The 21,174-nt window shown below is 47.1% G+C and overlaps 1 long non-coding RNA gene across 1 annotated transcript in view; it reads right to left on the minus strand.

Annotated features, from left to right (window-relative positions):
• The window catches only part of LOC106041064 (uncharacterized), a 399,163-nt gene that overhangs the window by 211,622 nt on the left and 166,367 nt on the right, over positions 1–21,174 (minus strand). Inside the window, exon 16 of the long non-coding RNA XR_010825713.1 lies at positions 11,085–11,190. This is a non-coding gene — a long non-coding RNA (uncharacterized lncRNA). The remainder of the gene's footprint in view (positions 1–11,084; positions 11,191–21,174) is intronic.

Below are 21,174 nucleotides of genomic sequence, written 5' to 3' on the forward strand. Positions count from 1 at the left end.
AGTGCTGGCATTTGGTATCAGCAGCAATGAAGCGGAACAAAGCAACCCCAAACTGTATTTGCTGTTCAAGATGGCTGCGGTGGGAGCGTGGCTCAACGTACAGCCTCAGGAGGAGCATTTGGGTCGCTTAGCAGAAGCCTGGGGCTTGTGAATGTGAGCACAGCTGAACGTTACGGTCATCAGAGAGGTGCAGCTCCTGTTCACCTCCTCCTGCTCTGAAGCCCTCAGCATGAGACGAGGGTTTGCAGTCCTGAGACACACTTGACACCAAGCTGCCCCTTGCTGTCACTGCTGCCCTGAGAAATCATAAACTCTATGCACAGAGTTGGGTAGAGAGCAAAGCGTGTCAGCCCTGGTTTACAGGGGAGTGTGGGGGTCCTCAGCCTGGAACGTAACTCCGCATGGCTCCTTAGCATGTCGTGTGATTTCTCCTGAGCTTTTTGGAGAAGTCTGGTTTGAGGAATACCGGGAAACCAGGTATACTGAGATGTGCAGCTTCATCTGTGCTCTATGGGTTGTCTTCTTTCTCTTCTAGGGCTGATCTGGCCCATGACAGTCCCATGACTGCGGTGCCGAGGTTTCTCAGTTCCTCCTGCTCCAGGGGAGATGTTCAGGACGCCCCATCCTGTGCCATGGGAAGACCTCCTACTGACTGCAGTGAGCCAAGGGTCAGGATAGGAGTTCAGCCCCCAGAAGACAGATTTCAGTTCAGCAGAGAGCACTTGGGTTTTCTGCGTTGTGAGCAGTTCATCTGGGCTTGCCTTGGAGGGCAGCAGGCAACTGCTATTGATGTCTGTTTAAAAAAGACATCAGCATCATTCAGAAAACTTAAGTTTCATTTAGCCTAGTTAAAACTACTCTCTGTTATGTTCTGCTGCAATCACTTAAAACAAAGGAGTTCATCAGGAGTTTAATTCTCCAGGTTGCTACATCACAGTGTCTGGGAATGGGAACAAGCCAGTAGGTTTTTGTTTAAACACCAAAAGAGTGTCAGAAAAGATTAAGCAATTGTTTTGTGAATTCCTACTGAGGAAAGAGCTCACGGATGCAAGTGTCAGCTGGGCTGATGCTGTTTGCTGCTACCACAAATGAACAGTGGCACCTCTCCGTGCCCTGAACTTGCCATAGTCACAAGCAAACTGCTACAGCTGTGATGGGGCATTCTCGTGTGCCGCCATGCTGCAGACTGTAAAACATAAAAGCAAGATGATTTGAGGGTAGCGCAGCTATAAGCATCATCCATGTTTTGGCTATTTTTCAGCTGCAACATGAGAGGATTCCCAAGGCTGCAGTAATCAGGTGGTGAGTAGTAGAGGTGGTAATGAACCACGACCACGGAGCTGACAGTCACTGGACCAGGGAAACTTCTACAACCAGTGTGAAATGTCCATGCTGGTGTAGAGCCAAGTGGTTGTTTCCACCACACAACACAGCAGACCCAGAGTATACACAAGTTTCTTTGCTGAACAAGCTTACCGCTTTCCTTCAGCTATCACAAAATGCAGATACCACCACTCATGCCTGTCTTCAATACCATGTGCTGCTATGACCTTCCCATTTCCAAAAAGGAGATAACAGAACCAGAAAAGACACTAACAAAGGCTACAAGAATGATCTAAGATACAGACGTGTGGCTCCGCCACATCACAGGAAGGCTGCAGCACAGCCAGACCTGCAGTGCCACTGGGGCAGAGCCGAGGCATTTTTCAGTTTGTCACGTTGTATTCCATTCAGAGAACAACATGGGGAATTTTGGATTTTAATTTGTCATTTTACATGTAAATTAAATGTTGTGTGTCACAAGTGAATTCAGCCAGTATTTACAATAATGGAAATCTGCTGCTTGGATTTCTAAACAAAAATTCCCCACGTTGCTTGTGCTTCCCTGCATGAGTTGTTTCATTTCAGCTTTTCTATGTTCTCTTTTTGAGGCTGCCTAAAAGAGTTTGCGGGAAGAAAGAAGGACTGAGAAAAAAACCAACAATGAGAAATAATTGTTAGGATTATTCAGCAGGATGACTGGACGACATTTTGTCCACGTTCTTCGTGGGCAGAACTATTGCAGTGCTTAAAATTAAGCACATGCTTAAGTGTTTTGTTGACGTGAAGCCAGAATACTCTAACGTGTATCTGATTAGTCCCTTCTGACCTGGTCCAAAGCCCATTAGAGCGGTTAGAAAACTTCCTAATGCCTCAGTGTGATAAAGTGCCCCAAGCATCAGTAACGCACAGCTGAGATCGCTCGGTGCAACCACAGCCCCTCCCCAGCAAGCAGACTGATTGCATTCCGTCCCCTGGAAACCAGGAGATGAAAAGTTAAGTATGTTGACATTTTCTTTCAAGAGCAAAGGAACTGGAAAAATAAAGCAACCATCAGGAAATGATGCCTTTCAGGAACCTAGGAAGACAATATCCCTCCCTCGCTTTTCCTCTGTGTCTCAGGGTTTCATTATTATGACGTGGGCTACAAGCCACTTGGAAAGCTCGGCATATAAAGCTGCTGTGAATTACAATGCACGGAGATTGACTGGGTTGTAACCTGTAATGTATTACTTATTTTTTATTTTAATTGCAAGCAGTCTCTGAAACATTATAGAGCATATAGCGCTAGACACAGCAGAAGTAATTAAAATGAGAGGGCCACATGCAGTCGGCAGTAAAACACCAAATGTAGGCAGCTTAGGAAAAATGTCATTGATTCAGCATCAGAGAGGCCGGGAGCGAAAGAGGCGGGATTGCAATTGTCAGCAGCAGATCCCGCTCAGAACGCAGCAGCAAGTGCCACGACTGCTTAAGGCAGAGCGGGACGCGCTGCAGAGCTGCCAACGTCTCAGACAGGGACGGGGACGGGGACATCAGCTCCTCGAGCTGGCTTCAAGGAAAGAAGCCGAGCCAGAGCAGGCTGCTCCTCTCCCACCTCTGCGTGGAGAATCTGGGTCACGGTTTCTCCCGTAGGAAAAATGAAAGGCTTTCACACCGTATTAAAAATAGTAATAATTAACTAAGGGAGGTAGAAAAGAAATCCGTGGCTGTTCATCCGAGGTGGCTGTGAGGCCACACAGCTGCAAGCCAAGGCAAAGGAAGGCCAGAGCACCCATTTACAGGGAGCAGTGAGCCTTTGTTTGTTCGGCTTGCTTGCTCAGCGCCTCCTCCGGGACAGACCCGGTGTACAAACGACTCGAAAGCGCCTGCACTTCTGTACTCCTGCACACCCGAACTGGGTGTCACCCTGATTCATGTTAAATGGCATCCACTGTTGTGAATGTAATTGGCTACAGCAAAGGTTAATGATCATTTCTACCTTTAAATAGTTTATGAAGATGTTTGATGCCTTCTAACAAGGCAGCTATTGGAACTTGCTGCTTTCTCCACTGGCTTGCATATCATTGATCTTTTTTCTTGAAATGATTATCCCCAGGCAACCTATAAATCTCACTTACTCTGGCTCAAAAATGCTGGACAATATAATGAACTGTTATGAGGGCAAAGACAGTGGATGGGGTCACCTCTTATGAGCTAGCGGCGTATGTGCTCAGGCTGCATGCTGGTGCCTGCACGGCTTTACATGCGTCTCAGAGAGGGAAAGAAGGAAACAGAAACCTTAAAGCAGATTTTGTAATTAAAGAGCAGACATTAGTTCCAAGTAAATCACTGTATGACGGCTTTTCATACTGCTGCATATAACGGGCTTGGTAGCAATCTGGGGTATAACAACAAGTCCCTTTATTTATCTCAAAAAATCTCACAAAAGTATCTGCAAGGGCAATTCCTTCCATGTTACTTCACTTACAATGAGCATCCTACAGGCCCTTATCAGAGCCTGAGAACTGGACTTGTACAAATTAAAAGCTATAAATGCCCAGAGTAGTAAAAACTCTCACCAAAGCCCAGAGTCACAGTGCAAAAAAACCTTGAGAATTTTACACTGTAGGGTTTTGGTGGTTACAAGAGTTTGATTAGCTTCTGCTTCCAGTCACTGACTATCTACATGTGGTTGAGGTTTTTTGCTGGGCAGAAAAGCAGAGTGCTCTCTGCAGTGCCACAACCTGCGGCGAGCCCTGTGCAGTGCTTCCGTGGCCATGCTGCATCCTCAGACCGACACTAGCGAAGGAGCAGCGCTGAAGAGCTCTTCTTCCTCCTGGCAACACCTGGCCGTGATATGACACAGTTAATCAGGAGCGATGTTTGTCCACACCATTATTTTTAATGGGTCCAAAAAGAAAAAATACTGTCAGTTCTTAAACCCCAGACAGTGAACACAAACATAAATCTCCCTAGGCAAACCAGGGTAAAATCCTGATGCACTTTACAAGCTGTAAACTCTGCTTTTATTAGCCATTTATGGGCCACTTTTCACAACGCAGCGTTAATATTAAACAATAAAGCTCATGATACACTTACAAAGGAAAGCAGGCTCTAATTTACTCCTGAATTGGAAGTGTGGCATCTCCTGACTACATGAGATCAGAAGAAATAAGGTAATTCAGTTTAGGCTGCATATTTTTCATGCTTGGTGCCCCACATTGTGCATAATGTGCAGTAAGACAGAGAAGAAAAGGTTTGGAAGCCACTGGAAACCACTCTAATGAAATTTTGGAGAGCATTGAGCAGCCCTGTTACTCACATCAGTATGCACAGAGACTTCAAGAAAATACATCCTTACGGTTATTGGTATTTATCCTTTATAATCTGAGACATCAGACATCTCGTGTAAGATAAGGCCTGACTGCATGCAAAATGCATGCAGTTTATATGCAAAACAGGAGTAATTTCTTATTCTGAGCCTAGAGTCAGAATAGGAGAGGAAAGTACTGCTAATCCCAGCTACAAATGGAAAACAGGCTCAGGGGGTGAAGTGATTTGGCCAAGATTACACAGGGACTCAGCGACGGAACCAGAAACAGAGCAAACATGAGCATCACATCCCCACAAAGCCTGTGCAGAACACGTGCTGTCCCTCGGTGGTGCGGATGTGACGGTCGCTTGGTGCCTCTGAAGGATTTCAACAGCCAGCTCCAGGGTGGGGAGCACTGGACCTGGTCACGCGCCATCCAAATCACAACTGCCCAGGCTTTCTGGTGCAAGAGCGTGGATTTGTAATTCCACCGTGCCTGCCGTGAGCTGCTTTATCCCTTCACAGGCTCTGATCTGCTCAAGCATGGCTTCAAGAAGGCCAAAGCGAAACCCAGCTGCTCCGTTCCTTCATCTCAGCTGGCAGCCACACGGCCATACATGCATTTGGCCGGTCTTCCAACCCAAACCACATCAGGCTGGGGAGCAAGGCTTAGGGTTTGTAAAAAAATTCCTAAACCAGATGGGCCAAGTCTCCCTGCATCTGGTGTTTGCTCAGTTAACCAAAGCAGAGGGACTGAGACTGGCAACTGCTGGAACAAAATCAAGCTCCAAAGCGAGCGTGCCTATCCCGCTGCTGCAGGGAGGTGTGTGCCAGGATTACCCCAAAACAAGGCGCAGCTTTCCATGCGGACTGGGGCTGCTTCATCAGGAGGAGGGTAAGGCAGAGGCAGCACATGGGAGGTTTGATCTGTTGGGATGACTGCCCTATGGGGCACTCCCCACGGGGTCCTGCAAGCCCAAAGCCTGGGTCTGCAAAGCCCCGCACATGGGCAGGAGCTGCAGGAGCTGCAGTGCTCCCTCCAGCCACCCTGACCCCCTCTCCCTAAGCTGTTGCAGAGGGTTTCCTGGGTTTCTGACCCAAGTCACCCCGGAGGGGCAATGAGTTGATGCTTTATGTGGACCACGGCTGTGACCAGGTCAAGATCACAGTTTTGCTTGTGGACTCATTTAATACTATCACCTAATCACTCTAACACCAAATACTATGCAAACTCCAGTGATTTGGTAAGGAAACTTTTCTGCCAGAAAGCCTACAAAAATCTGGAAGGGAGGACACAAACCAGGCAAGGCCCCAGCTTCCCGCGGCAACACTCGCACATCCAACAAGTGCTCATGTACCACCCTGCACAAGCTGCAGGAGCAGCAGTCAAGTATTAAGGTGAGGGGAAACGGCCTCAAGTTGCACCAGGGGAGGTTTAGGTCAGATATTAGGGGAAATTTCTATACCAAAAGGGTTGTGCAGCACTGGAACAGGCTGCACAGGGACATGGCTGAGCCACCGTCCCTGGAGGTCGTCAAGGAACGTGTAGGTGTAGAACTTAGCAGCACGGCTTAGTGGTGGACATGTCAGCACGAGGTTAAAGGTTGGACTAGATGGTCTTAGAGGTCTTTTCCTACCTGAATGATTCTATGATTCTAGTTGGGCTGAATTACAGTGCATATACCTGAGCCGCTTGTGCCCACGGTGCCTCTAACACCCTCCTACTTCCCACTTTGCTGGCCGTGCCCAGGCTGGGTTACCCACCTCACATGGAAAAGTCTCTTGATGCCTTAGTGCTTGTTTACCTTGAGCCCTCTGCAGACGTGATGCATGATCCAAAGCCAGGCAGCTCGCATGAACCCATCCATCAGCTGAGCACCGCTCACCTTAACAGGAGCAGCGGGGTCTGCCAACACGCTGCCCGCAGTGCCTACCGCCGGCATTCCTCCCCGGACGCCTAAATGAGCACTCCAGAATCTTCAACACAACGCATTCATCTTAGTTTTTCCTGCTGGTTATTGGCTATAATCAAGCCTCAGGGGCTGTATCAGACCCGACAGCCACGCACACTGCAGTCCGTGGTGTGGCACACGTGGCTCCATCCCATTCGCGCGGTGCCACCGCAGCGTCACGGAGCTGTGACTGCACACCCGGGAGGTTTTTGAGTTGTCTTTGATGGCCAGAGAACACAGGCTGCTGTTTTCTCAACGGAGTGAGCGTGGCGAGCAGCTTGTTTTACATGGATTAAACAATTATTGACACTGTCACAGAAAAGGGCTTTTGGACTGCGTCTGCTACTAGAATAATAGAGTGAATGGATTTTTTTTCCCCCCGAGCTCTCAGAATTTTTAGTAAATGCTGGTTATTGAAGGGGCCTAGAAAAACACTGGATAAAAAAAAAAAAAAAGGATCGTGCAATTAAAAACTGCACCATTCCTAAGTGTAGCCACAGATCAGTGACTTGGGAAAGAGGAAACTTGCCATTTAAAGACAAACTGCTCCCATTTAGTTAAGCCTAGGAGCTCGAAGCAGCAATTGTCAACAAGAGAATAAGGAATATTACCCTTGAAAATAAATACAAATTTTAATTACAGTTGGCATTTTGGAGACTGGTGCTGAAGATCGTCATCAGATGGAAAATTGCCGTCATCTTTCTACCCTTGGGGACATGAACGCTGAGTGAAAACGACTGTAACTGTAAACCAGTCTCCAACCTGCCTTGATATTGGCATCACAGCTCACAAGAAAACCTTAAGCTGTCACATTTGGCTAACAAGACCCTGCTGGCTGAGCGAGGCAGGGGCTGCTGAGCTCTGCCAGCTATGAGCAGACAGGTCAGGGGGCAAGAGGCTCCCTCCAGCCCTGCTCCTGCTGTCCCTCGTCCCAGCAGAAACCTCGGCAGAGCAGGGCCTGGGCTCCGAGCAGGGGCTGCTGCCCCAGGGCTGGGTCCTGTGGTGGGAGAGGGGAGGTGGAGCAGGGCCCCAGCCACAGGAAGGGGATGATGCTGCGGAGGGAAGGGGACGATGCCACAGAGCCACAGCCTGGCTCTGCCAAGCTCACCCTGGCCAAGCTGCTCAGAGATAGGAGGCTGCAGTCAGAGGCAGGAGGCTCACACTCCGCACTTCCCATCGTGGGGTGATAAGCTTTCAGTGAGGAGAAAGAAGCTGTTGTGATAGTCAAAATATCGGACCTGCTCTCTAGGGATGGTGCCTTCTGGGGACCTGCCTTCTACCACTAACACCAACTTCTCCACGGATTCGTGGGCCAGGGACTCACTTTTGCCTTGTGAGACTGCCTCTCAGTCCTGAAATAAGGACTCACATTCTGGTCTTCTCCTTCCCTGCTCTTTCCAGCAAGCTCAGAAGGGGGCTGTGCTGGGGAAAAAACGATCCCGAACCAGCATTTTGCAACGACAAAGCTGGAATTTCTATGAGCTGGTCTACAAAACTATCTGTTGCGCTAGGGACTGGAAAATATCCAATTTCTTCTCCGAAGAGCAGATAGGTTTGGAAGAGAAATTTTTTATTTAAAGGTAGAAGAAAGTGAAACAAAGCAGCAGCATCGCCCTTCATTTTTAAACTAACACAAAAGAAGTATGGGGCTTTGATATCGGTAATAGCGTAAGAGGAAGCGTGTGCTGTCAGTGAACCAACTCATCCTCCTGACCCACAAGACAGCTTGCCTGCTTTTTGGCTCTGTGTCTGGGCAGTGCACCTGAGATCTAACACAAAGCAACTGTCAGTTCGTTGCAACTTTGACTGGAAATCCCAGTGCCGAGGGGGAAATCTGCTGGGCTTTGATGTAGAGGTTTGGGTAGTGCCTGCGCCTTCCCATCTCAGAACATAGCCATTTGATGTATTGTTGAGGGAGGCAGTTGTTATCTTCTCAGAGAACATGCATGTACCTGGGTAAATCTATTCGCAACTGCCTTCTAAGATGGATAGCACAAGGGGTGTTTCTGAGGCATCAGTTTATCTGATACAGGGAACAAGGCTGGAGACAAATGTACAGACCTCCCAGATGTTGGTATTTCATGTCACTGAGGTCCTCCTCTGCTTTCTTCCAGGTCCGCTATGCCAGAGAGCAGGTTCCCTTCAGGTAAGCTGTCCTGGGGTTTCGTTTTCACCTAGCACATCAGGGGGGTAGGAGTCGGCCTCTCCTGGCTCAGGAACACAAGCTGGCAGCAGCGGGTGCAGGATGCCTCCCTCCAGGACCCATGCACTGCCCGCCAGAAGGGACTGATCCCTTCCCAGACTGGGACAGACCTGTTCCCACTGCTGGTATCACAGCATGCTCCGAACTAGCCATTACAGGGTAAGGCTGGTTACTTTTCTGTCAGCATTAAATGGTGATAGGTTTTGCTCAGGCTTTGCCAGGTCCCACCTTTGCTGTGCAAGAGGAGCACCACACTTGACATTTTCTTCAGCATCTGCAGGAAGCTGAGCCTCTCTAACGCTGTTCTGGGACACTGCAGTGAGCATCTTAGGAGAACTGGGCTATCCTGGCTGAGCAGTATGCAGCATGGCCACACCAGTATCATGTGCTGGTGCCTTCCACACTGCTTCTGCATTCCTGGGCACGCAAGGGAGGCATCAGTAGCTGTTGCAATAACCTTTTATGGCTCTGCACTAAATGCCTAAGGGGACAAAACAAATCTTAGGGTATTTCTCTGTGACAGTGAAGGGTGCCACTATACCTGGTACTGGGATAATCAGCACAACTTTGCTGCTGGTCCTCTCGTCTTGGCTGCTGGGGCCCTAAACTAATCCTTTTACGCAGGATTGCTGTGAAGCTGTAATTCCCTGGGTCATCCCTTTATCTCTTTTGAATTACCCTGGCAAGTCTCTAATCTTTTACAATTTCCTTTTTTTATTTCCCAGGATTTGATTTGCTAAGATTCACCCCCAGAGCTCCCCATTAGCTGCGTTCGGCGCAAGGTTTTGCTAGGGTTTTCCTGATGTTGTTCCTACGAAGTTTTAGAAACACCTTTCTCTGTTCTGTAGCACTTCCGACATTTGTATCACACATCTCTACCTTGCCATACCATCTTAGAACAACATATAAATGAATCTCTCCCTTTTCAAGAAGTTCAAATTCTTTCACAAATGCTGATAAACAGTTTATCCACACAGGTGTGTTTATGATGACATCCACTACACAAAAAGAAACCGAGCCACTGGGGAAGTGTGACACCCCCTTCTTGAAAACCTCCCAGCCATCACTCAGAAATGATCAAAATGTCCCTTCCCAGGAAATTAAATTATACAGCCACCCACGTCCATGATTTGAACAATTCCTCCTTGAAATGGACCTGGGCTGCCGTCCCTGGCATGCCAGCACACCTGGAAACTACCAGCTTAGCCCTGCCAGGAGCTAAGCACCTCTTACGAAGGTACAAAGAGAGCCAAGCGTGTTTAACATCTTCCTGGATCAGCTTCATAATGTGTTTAAAACAATGGAAGAGGAAAGCATGTGTTCCTTTCAGCACAATCTGTGCCTTATAATCAAGCCTAAATGTTCGCAACCCGCTCGGATCCTAATGAGGAGAATGACTTAAATGGCAGAATGTTCTGCTCTTCCTACAGGTTTACAAAAATGAAATTAAACATAGGCTTTCTATTACAAAACAATATAGGCAAATTGAGGACCAATTATGCAAACCCATCAGAGAACCTGGTGAACTGTGGAGAATTTTGCATTTCTGAGGCGGAACGACTTTTTAGATGAAAAAACTACTACAAGAAATTGAGAACATCTGTGCCATCAAAGAAAGAATGCAGTGAATAATTGGACAATCATAGACAGGCAGCCATTTGAATATGAAGCTGTTTGTAATGTCGCAGTGGAAGGGAAATTACAGAACGCCAGCGTTACTTGGCTGTCAAACGCCTGTGCTTTTCCCTTTGTGCCTATTACAGCGTGTTGTGTGCTCACTTTACAAGAGTCTGCGGGGTCGACAGCAGGGTCTCTAGGGTTATCTGCTTCCATTATTTTGCACATCAGACACATAATGAAAAAGGAGCAGTCAGAGAGGTCCTTGAGCATTTATTTCCTCCAGCATCCAAGTTTAAGTACACCTTTAACCTCTCCCTGACAGACAGCCCAACCTGCAGCCATCCCCCAGACGGCTGACACGCAGTGCAGAGCAAATATTCCCTCTCAGCTGACAAACTCAAGTGACCCCTTGCCTTGAGCAATGATATTATCGTCGTTTCCAGCAGGCAAGTCCCATGCGGACACTCCTGCCACGCTGAGCCACCTCGCAGGCTCCCATCCCTTCTGCAGCAGCGAGCCACAGAAACCCTTCAGTGCTGCAGCAGCTCCCAGGGCGGATTGCACCGAAACACAGGCACAAGAGATCTGAGGAACACCTGAGGCCACGGTTCAGCTCTGTCTGCACCAGCCACCGTTATTTGTCCCCAGGAAACAGAGACCAAGCCCGGTATATGAGGTCTGCAGGAGCACATACCTCTGCACCAGCTCCATGCTGCTCCCTGGCACCACCTCTGCTGCAAGGCACAAACTGCGCTGCCACGCGTCATGGAGCCGCCGTACCGGGGCAAGGATTTCAGGACCTCTTCCAGGACAAAAAGGGAAAATAAAAGTGATCAACTTAGTTGTGATTTCATGGCTAGTTGCACAGATATGCACATGTTACTTTGCACAGTCAGCCTAATAACCAGCTTTCAGAAGGACAGACAGCGTAATGAATGGGTTGTAAAACACGCTCATAAAAACATTATAGCATGTCTCAGAGCATTTGTTAGCTGTTTGTGATTTACTGGGGCCCCTGTTTTACATTTTCTTATAATTTGCACGTTTCCTATTAAAAATAAGTATTCAATGTGCATGCAATTTATTTTAATTTCCCTCCCCCCTCACAAGATAAAACTTTTACAGCCATGCAAGAATGGTGATATTGTAGTCACAAGGTTCATTATACAGTAATTAATACACGTTAAGTATCCTGTAAATATTATGTTATAATGGCTTTAAGTAAATACATACTGTATATTGGCAGTACCTATTAAGTAAGCGTCACTTAAAATGAAATGTGACTAATTAATCTGTTTAAAAAGTCTAATGTCAACTTGGATATTCTTTAAAAATTACAGTACAATGTTCCAAGAGTGAGCGGTGAGTCAGTTAGCATTTAATTACGGAACTTTGACATTAATGGTTACTTTCCTGGCTTATTTAAGTGGATTGCACACATGGGCCAGCACTGAAGGAAAGAGAAGGGTAGGAGGAAGGTTTCATTGTTACAAGAAGCTAAAAAGCCTGAATAATACACCCCATTATCATCACGGTGAATGGCTGCAAAGTAGCACGTGGGTTATTACTGAGGCACCTCGCTGCAAAAGGCCCAGCCTGCCAGCACCCGATAGCCTGCTCCACACGGACAATGCAGCCGCAGTAACGCTGACTTCGGGAGGGACTGCGGGCACTCTGCTGGGTTTTTGTCCGTTTCAGGCATTATATCACTTTATTAAGGGATGGTGCCTGGCGCAGCCATGCCGTAACAGGAGTGGAGGCTTTGTTCTCCGCTCAGCTAGAGGCTCAGACGCTGCCTTTGTCCTGCACAATGTTTTCCTTTCCCTCCTGAAAGGCTGCCCCTCACGAGACTATCAGCCTTTTAACAATTTCAGTCACTCCCCCCCCCCATCCTAAATACACAGAGGCAAACATTCCCCCAAATCTTTCACTTTTTTTTCCCCAACAGGGAGCACAAATACAAGAGAAGGTGAAACACGCTGAATGAAGAGCTCAGAGGTCAGCTATGCTCTCACCTACATACTCAACAAGAACAGACGAGAGAAGGCAAAATCTTTTCCAGAGCTCCTTACGTGTATTCATTTTGCTGACAAGTCATCATCACAGGATGCAAATGTCTACTGAACATCCATCGGACTAGACTTACTCAGCCCCATATACATACCCAGTGGTGAATATCTCCAGTTTTATAGATGCCAAGACGCAACACAGCTCTGTTGACTGCAGCCTCGATCCTCACCGAGAGGTGGGGTGTCAACGCTTCACGCACCCAGTTAAGCCTGTTACAGAGCAAGTGAGCAGACAGAGCTCTCCTAAGTCCCTTATAAATATCTGCAGCTCCAAATACGTCATTAATCTCCAAAGAGTAAATTCACTGAAACATAGCTAAGTTAACGGAGTTCCATCAGAAATGGAAGTAGTTTAAGAAGTTTGCCCTTCATTAATGGAAATTGTTAAGAAGTCATTCCTCTGGATACTCAGACAGTGCCAGAACCACAGACTGAAGAGGTCTTGGACTATTTCCACTTTTCCATGGTCACTTCCTTCAGGTTTTGCCATCAAGTAAAACGTGAACAAGCTTTCTTTGGAAGACGAATCTCTCTGAACATGTGTGGTTTGTTGCTTGAGATAACAGTTTTGGTAACGCATTTTCTGGGGTAACTGCATCCTTCAAGGTGATGGCAGGAACTGAGATCCTCCTTGGGCGGTTGGAGAAGCATGGCAGAGGCAGAACTCTGAATGCCATTTGAGATGATGAGGATAAATGATAAGAGCTCAAGAAAGAATAACAACATGCATGTAAACAGATAACTTTGGTCTAGAAGTTGTAGTCTGCCTAAACTACACTGAACTAGAAAAATAAGATGTTTTGTTTAATAAAATAAGATATATTTTATTATATTCAAGAAAATAAGATATATTTTCTTTCCCATCCTCCCAAGGCCAGAAGCCACTGCCTGGTGTCCAGCAAATCACAGTAGTGTGAAACTCTCCTAACTTATTTCCATCTGGTGTAGCCCAAAGTGCCACTTGTACAGCTGGGTATCATCTGGTTGCACATCTTCCTGGGCAAGCCCTTCCCCCAGGTAATTACCCACCAAAAGAGATCACCTCGGGTGTGAAGCAGAGCCCCCAGCTTTCCAACTGCTCTCAGTGTGAAAGTGGCTGGGACAGCTCTGAAACCTGGGTCCTGTGTATCATGGGAGCTCCCGAAACCTCACATTTTATTTAATGCATCATCACTGGCCTCAGAAATAGAGAGAAGAACAACATTTGGTTGCATGCTGGTGCATACAAGGGCATGGATTAATAGCACACTAAAGAGGCAGAGCTGGTGGCTGGAGGCGGGAGATTTGCATCCTATGATGGGATCTCCCATAGCTTTCTTCAAAGGTAAATCACTTAACAACCCTGTGCCTCAGTCTCCCTACTGCTAAATCACTGTAATGTTTGGATACCTCCTAAGATGTTGCTGGGCTTATCAAATTAACATTCACAAGGCATCCAGAGATAAAGCAGTTTTATAAATGTATTGCGTAGCTTGTAATCTTTTGATGTTGCCATGCAAAAGAGACATCACAGAGCACAGGAATACCCTGGGAGAACTCCGAGTCTGCTTTTCACTTCCAAGAGCTCTTTTCTTGCAGTGACCCCTCCTTTTAGCTGCATATTCACCTTGGCCTCTTGGGAGTGGGAGCGATGTGCAGCATCCCTGCTACAAGCCTCCATGAGCCATGTAAACCTGCTGTTATGACCAGAGAGAAGTAACCAGCACTATTATTTGTATCATTTGCTGAGGTTTGTAACCTAGAATTAATTTTCAAATTGAGTCCAAACGCTGCCTATTTCACACACATCTGGGTAGCAGACAAGAGCCCTTTTAGCAACAGAAGCAAACAGAGCTACAATCAAGCAGCTCAAGGCACAACCCTCTAATAGTTCAGTAATCAGTAATAATCAACCCTTCTCTTTATGTTCAGGGAGACCTAATAGAACCCAGCTACTCTACAGTGAATACATTTTCATTTATAAGACTAAATGCAAGCATACGTTATCTACTTAATTAAAATCTAAATTCTCTAACCAACCATTTGTTGTTTCTCCTGGGTGCACGTTACATACATTACTGGTGTTTTCCTGAAATCCATTGCTAATGGATTAAAATAACTTGATGAAATGTTTCATTTGCTGCACACAGTTATGAAAGAACACAAAATACTCTGATGCTGCACATGTAGTGAACTCCTTTCCATCATTATTCCAGGAGAGCAGCTCCTACATCCCTGTGCCAGGACCCCAATCCTTCTCCTAGGTTCCTCTTGTCTTTGGTGGCAGAGAAAACCTGACTCTCCCAAACACTTGAGTGTGCTCAGACTGCAGACTCATCTTCTAAGCTTTTAGTCAGCAAAGGCTTCAGGTAAACCTCCACAGTACAAGCACAATGGGGTCACAAAATCATAGGAGCCAACAAGGTCTGAGCGGAAATGATTACCTACACAAAGGCAGGGATGTGAGATCCTGAAGAACACATCTAGTCTCAGTTCTGACACTGCAAGGGGTCCCAACCACCTGCAGGGGCTTGATGGATGTGACATCCTAGAGAGACCTGCATCCTTGGAAGTAATAGCTGGGAGCCAGGCAGGACGTCTCGAATGGCACCAAGTCTACAGGCAACAGCAGTGCTGCCCACTGGTCAACCCTCCGGAGAGGGGGAGACTGAGCGTGGCAGTCCTCTCCACATCTGCCTGGCCTAGGGGAGAAAAAACAGTAGGAACTGATCATCTGCCACAGCCTGGCTAGGAAGGATGACTCCTGTCACAAGAAGTGCTTTCTCTGACTCCACGCTGTTTTTAAAGTCTTTCTGGACAGGACTGCATGGTCATGCAGAGTTCAGTTTGTGTGGTTTTGGCACTGGTGACCACTGACCAACACATCACCCTTGGGATCCAGGCTGGCCGTGTCTGCATTCCCACAGCCAAAAGAGGAATCCCTCAATACTTAGGGAGTAGATCTTCCCAGAAAGCTGGAACATCTCCTGTAAGGATCTGAAGGTCCTTGCTCCACTGGTGATGAAACATTTGTTTCCTTGCTCAGAAAACGGACATTTCCAGCATTGCAACTTACGAACATCTTCAGAGGGTCACAACCTTTACCACTGGTGCTAAACCTGGTTCATTTTCTGGCTCTCCGAGATTACTTTTTTTTGGTCCTGCATCTCCTCTGCATAGGTGTCAAATACCATTCACGTAGTTTGAGCGTCACAAAGAATCTCCTCCAGAGGAAAGCAAGCAGGCAGGGAGGGGCTGAAGCAAGTTCAGAGCTGCAGGTGAGGCAGTGCCAAATGGAGACTGATAGCTGCTGCTCTCAAATGGAAGAAACCTAACAGCTTCACGTCGTTGCTGCAAACCACAATATTTATAGAGATGCCACCCGGAATTCTGCTTTGCTTCCAGCAGACAAGAAGTAAAAGCGCACCTCCTTCAAGCCATTCAGTCTACTCTGCATTATAATTAAAAACAATTTCTGTCCTCAATAGGGTTTTGACTCAGGTAACCCATTACCCCCAAGAGCCAGTTGTGAGATGAAACTGCAAATGCAAATTAATGCCAGCTCTGCCTTGACAATAACGGTTCTTTTTTTCTCCTTTCTACCCATTCTGCTATCTTCCATTTTTGGAAATTTTCATCCCTGTGAGATAAAGTGGGTGTCCAGAGCAGATTTGCTAGGGGACAGAGATGGTTTTGTGATCCTTTTCTTGTGAGATGCTCTTCCACGCTCCCTCGTCGCAAAACTGGCAGGTCAGGCAGTCCCAGTGCAGTGCCAGAGCTCCCTGAGAAACGCACAGGGACCTGCCTCCCCAGCTGCAGCCCCACACCAGGGGTGTTTCCCTTTGCTGTGGTTACAGGCAGGAATTCCCTTGGCTGTCTGCGCACACTCTTAGCACAACAGACAATTGTTCTGGGTATAAATGTAACAAGAGTAGGAGCATTTACATCCCCTCTGCAAGGAAACCAAAACTTTCCAACAACAGGGAGACTGTTCTGACTTCACCTGTATTTGTTGACACGGTTTGCCCTTTAACTAGCCATTTTATTTTATCATGTCATTATATTAGAATTGTTTTGCACACACTTTGTGATTCCTGGCTGTATATCCAATCTGAGGCTGCCTCAAACCATGCACAGCCAAAGGACGCCTGCTATTCTTCGCCAAGAAAGAGCACTAAATACAAGAACTGAAAAGCTTTGCCTCTGTTCCTCTCTTAGACAATACGTGAGCACAATAACAGTGTGGAGTAACATAAGTTTTTGGATTTGGTTTAAAAGGGCAGAAGTGTGCGCACAGCGATGCTGCATTGATCAAACACAGCTTACCCACACGCTCACATCAAAAGGAGAGCAGGAGTCCTCTGTGTTTCCCATCAAACACACAAAAGGCCAGACAGGTAAAACTGACCAAATAATTGTTAAAAACTGGAAGTAAGCCAGAAACCCTGACCCCAGGGGACGTCTGAAACGCAGAGCCAGTTGCTGCTGCTGGTCCCTGCTGGTGTCATAACAAAAAGCCAAAGTTGTTATTTATTGCCCTTTATTCCTGTAGCATTTGATGTCTTTAATGCAGCCTGCACACAGGAGAGTGATGAAGTGCTCTTACTTCCATTTCACATATGAGGAGAAGAGAGACATAGCCTCATGTTCTCAAAAGGCACTTGAGCACCTAACGCCCTTGGAAATCAGTTGCAGAGGAGCTCTGAAATACCTATGAAAGACACACACACCTGAGGGCCTTGGTCAGACTTCCTAATGCTGTGAGTTGCATACTGACACCGGACCGAGAGCCCCGAGACGTGACAAAGGAAGGCCTCAGTGAGCAGGGGTGTGATGGCAGGTGGGCCTGCCCAGAGGACAAGATGGCCCAGCACCATCCTGCTGTCAGCCACAACACAGCACAGACCTGGGAGCTGCACTTAAATGCCCAAATCACAGTCCCTACAGCCTAAATCATGGCACGCTACAGCTCAAACAAAAGCTCCCAAGCCAGAACTGTGATGATGGCTCTCATCTATGTCTCTGCACCACTGCAGATCTGTCAGAACTAGCCATGAATTACTCCTGTTTTACAGCAAGTGGAAGTATTTTGAGGATCCTCTGCCTCCTACATGAAAATCCTAGCTCTGCTCCTGTCTTGTTCCACGGCCTTCAGCAAATTATTCTTAATCTTCCTGTGTCCCCGTCTGGAAGAGTCAGCTAGTGGTGCTCGCCTCAGATTTGATGGATTAACTTGTTACTAATTCCACTGTGTTCGACAAGTACTGAGTATCTCTTCCTAATCAGCAGAAACTTATTAATTCTCATTATGAGTGCTTCTCATGTCCTTTCAGATAAACCTCACTGGGAGATACAATAGTTCTCCAGAACAGAGGTGCAGTCCCTTGGAAAATCAGCAGGAAAAAAACCAATCAGCCTACTTCCTTGCAAAAATAACTGCATATCATTATGGGAATTTGCCCCACGTTAGATTTCCAGAGGAATTTTCCACACTTTCAACTCAATATTAAGGGTTTTTCCCACAGAGATATGGCCTCTTTAACCCAAATTTTCTGGTAATGGGACAGGAAATGTGTTTTTTTCGTGGCAGAGAATGGAGCTGGTTGCTCTGCGGTTGGCAGCCCGCACCCTGGAGGCTCTTTACTTCGTTCCCTGCACATGGAGTTGATGCCAGCCTTCCCAGGGGGCTGGCAGATCCCAACACCAGCATTCCTCATCGCTCCGCTCCCTCCCAGGTCCAAGTGCCAGGAAGGCCCCACGCTGCCCCTCAGGAACCTTCACTGCACAGCAAGGGGGCTGCTTGCACTTGCACCATGGGAAGCCCCCATTTGTGAAGGCTCCTCATCATGGCTCCCAAACACCCCACACGTAAGGCCAAATGAACACAGTGATCGTAGGATTGAAGACAAACACCCAAATGAACCTGAACTGAGTTGCAACAGATCCTGCAGGATGCGGACAGGGACACCACGGGACGGCAGGTGGTGACACCAGCTGTATGGGGAGCTCCCATACCATCCCAGAGCAAGGCTGGTGTTATGCTACAGGATACTACACCCAGAGACGTGTTATCCTCTAGGGAATATCGGTTTGTTGCTTCTCTGTGCCTCCTTTGGCAAGAATAGGAGCAAGGTGCTTTTCTGGTCATTTAAAACAGTTTTTAATTTAATTTTATTTATTTTACATGGCTGACATTTTAACCTTGACTATTAGCTACTTGGAACAGATATCATCTATTGCTATGCATATTCATGATAGCCACAATCTCTGCTGACACAGTCACCTTCAGAGCTACAAGGATGAATTACCACAACCTGCAATAACGTCGGGCTCCCACCTTCTGCCTGCTGAGGCAACAGAACAAATTCAAAGCCAACAGGGCGCTCTTCCACACTAGTGATGGGGTTTGCCTTCTGACTCTCAAACAAACATAAAAGAAAAACCCTCATGCATTTCTTTTGATCTTCTGGAGGAAAAATAAACTGAAAGTTGAATTTTCAGTAAAACAGTGTTCATTCTGAAGAATGATGTAAATCTTTAGCCCCTCAAAAAAGTATTTATAGAAAAAAAATCTATTAGTTTCCCTTAAATTCCTTATGCAAATTTAGCTATCAAATTCAGAATTCATCTAGACTCTATCTATAGGCAAAACTCTCCTTCTGCTTGCAGCTACTACTGAAAGTGCATTTTGATCTGGAAGCCTTCATTTGGCTCTAAGCTCTTGGGCGAGCAGGAAAGCCATGTCTCAAATGAAAGAACCACCCAAACTCCTAGTGCCTTAAGAGCAAAATCTAACAACAAACCTCCAGAGCATATCACACATCAGGATGTTTCAGAAATGGCTTCTTGAAAGAAAGGTAACTTAGCTTAGCGAATAATTCATAAATCCATACAGCTGGCATGGACAAGACTGAAGGGAGGCTCCTGAAGACAACAAAGGTCTCTTGCTCCTGCATGCCCATTTCACTTGGGCCAAAAGAAAGGCTATAAGAAAGTTATCTGAGACATCTCCTGGAACAACATGTCACTGCTCAGGACATACGGGGGAACCAGCCACGTGGATTTGGAGCAGTCAGAAGATAGCAGCTCTGGCCCATGGAGCTTCTTGCAGCCTTCCTTGTCCCTCACCCCACACCTGATGCACACACTTCTACATAAGATTACGTATCTGGGTATGCCCCATTATCCTTCCCTGACCCTTTTTGTTCTGCCACCCCACAACTGCCCCGTGCATGCCCTCCCCCTCAGCAGTTCCCCTTCTCCAAGTGCAAGGACCCAGCAGGTCACGGAGGAGGCCAGAGGGTCTCTCTCGTGCCGCACATCAAATCCCGCCATTTCCTTGCCAGCAAGCAGATGTTCCCTCCCCAGACAGCACGCGACAAAACTAAGAACTCCTTTCATATGCTTTCCTATCAACCCAGCCGCCGGTGGGCAGGAGGTGATCCCAGCATGGGGAGATGCCAGCCCTTGCTCCTCCAGGCTGAGCAGAGCGCTGCTATTTTAAAAACTGCCTAGAGGTGGAGTCTCCCTGAAAAGCAAACCATTTTCGAACCTCCTTCCTGTGCCTGGGTGGGCTATTTTCAGTCGCAGGCTCACTGCGGCAGCAGTATTTTGCTTGCAACCCAATACACCGAAATGTTAATAGGGTGTCTGAAGAGACATTTTAGTTGTGAGCAGCATGTTGTCTTTCCTAGCTGAAAGCACACCAGGGCACCCATAAAAGTAATATAATCTCAGGAGCAGAAGGAGCGCTGCTGGAAGGATCGGTTAGGGCCGGGCAGATTTGTGCTGTATTTTCTTAGGAAAAGTCCCCAGGATGACGGTGCAAGAACTACCGAGCTGGCTGCTGGGCTCAGCCCAGCTCTCACCTGGATCTCCTGGGTCTCCTCCGCTCTCCCAGGCACTTCTCGGATTCTGCTCAGCACCACCTAAGACCCGGGAGGCTGCGTCCAGCCTGATTATTATTATGTCTACCATTTTAACCATATGTCCATTCTCTTTAAAGCACAGCTTTGGGAATCCAAGGTCTGTGTTCATTTCTGGTCCTGAGACTATCTTTCTGTATAACCTTGGGCAGGAAATTAAGTATCTGTGAACTCCAACTCCCCTTCTGCAAAAACAGGGAGCATACTGCTTTATCTGTTCAGCAGTACGGCTGTCAGCTCAGTGAACCAGAGCCTGGACAGAGTCGGACACACTGGACAGATGTGCATATACCAAATAAATGACAGTGTGACCCTCTAAATGTCACTGCCATGCAAGTGAACATTATTCTTCGGGGGCATCAGATGGATCTTACAGCCCATCCAGCCTCTGCTTAGTCTAAACATTTTGTATGCTTGCCTGTAGACTCACCATTTGTGTGCTCTCTTTTACAGTCTCCATAAAAGCAAGCAGAAAGAATATCCTGCCTTGCTAATACATTCAAGCAAACCCATTAAGATATCTCTAGCTGCAATCTAAAACCAAGGGAACAAGCTGACAGCGCAGTGCTGCTGTTTTCTCTGACGTCCAGACCTCCAGTGCCATGCTTTCCCCTGTGAGACCTATTGCAAGAACAAGAGTATTAGTTATGGTCACCTAGCAATATAGCTAGGTCTTTGGGGAATCTGCAGCCTGCCTATCATGTGGAGCTCTAGCCTGGAGCATCTGTTAATCCACCCATGCTGATCAGCAGAGTGTAAGAGAAGCTTGCACGTAGGGAATGGAGGGCAGTTTAGCCCCAGAGGTTCAGTC

Source organism: Anser cygnoides, chromosome 18 (assembly GCF_040182565.1).
Source record: "Anser cygnoides isolate HZ-2024a breed goose chromosome 18, Taihu_goose_T2T_genome, whole genome shotgun sequence".
Taxonomy (NCBI): Eukaryota; Metazoa; Chordata; class Aves; order Anseriformes; family Anatidae; genus Anser; species Anser cygnoides.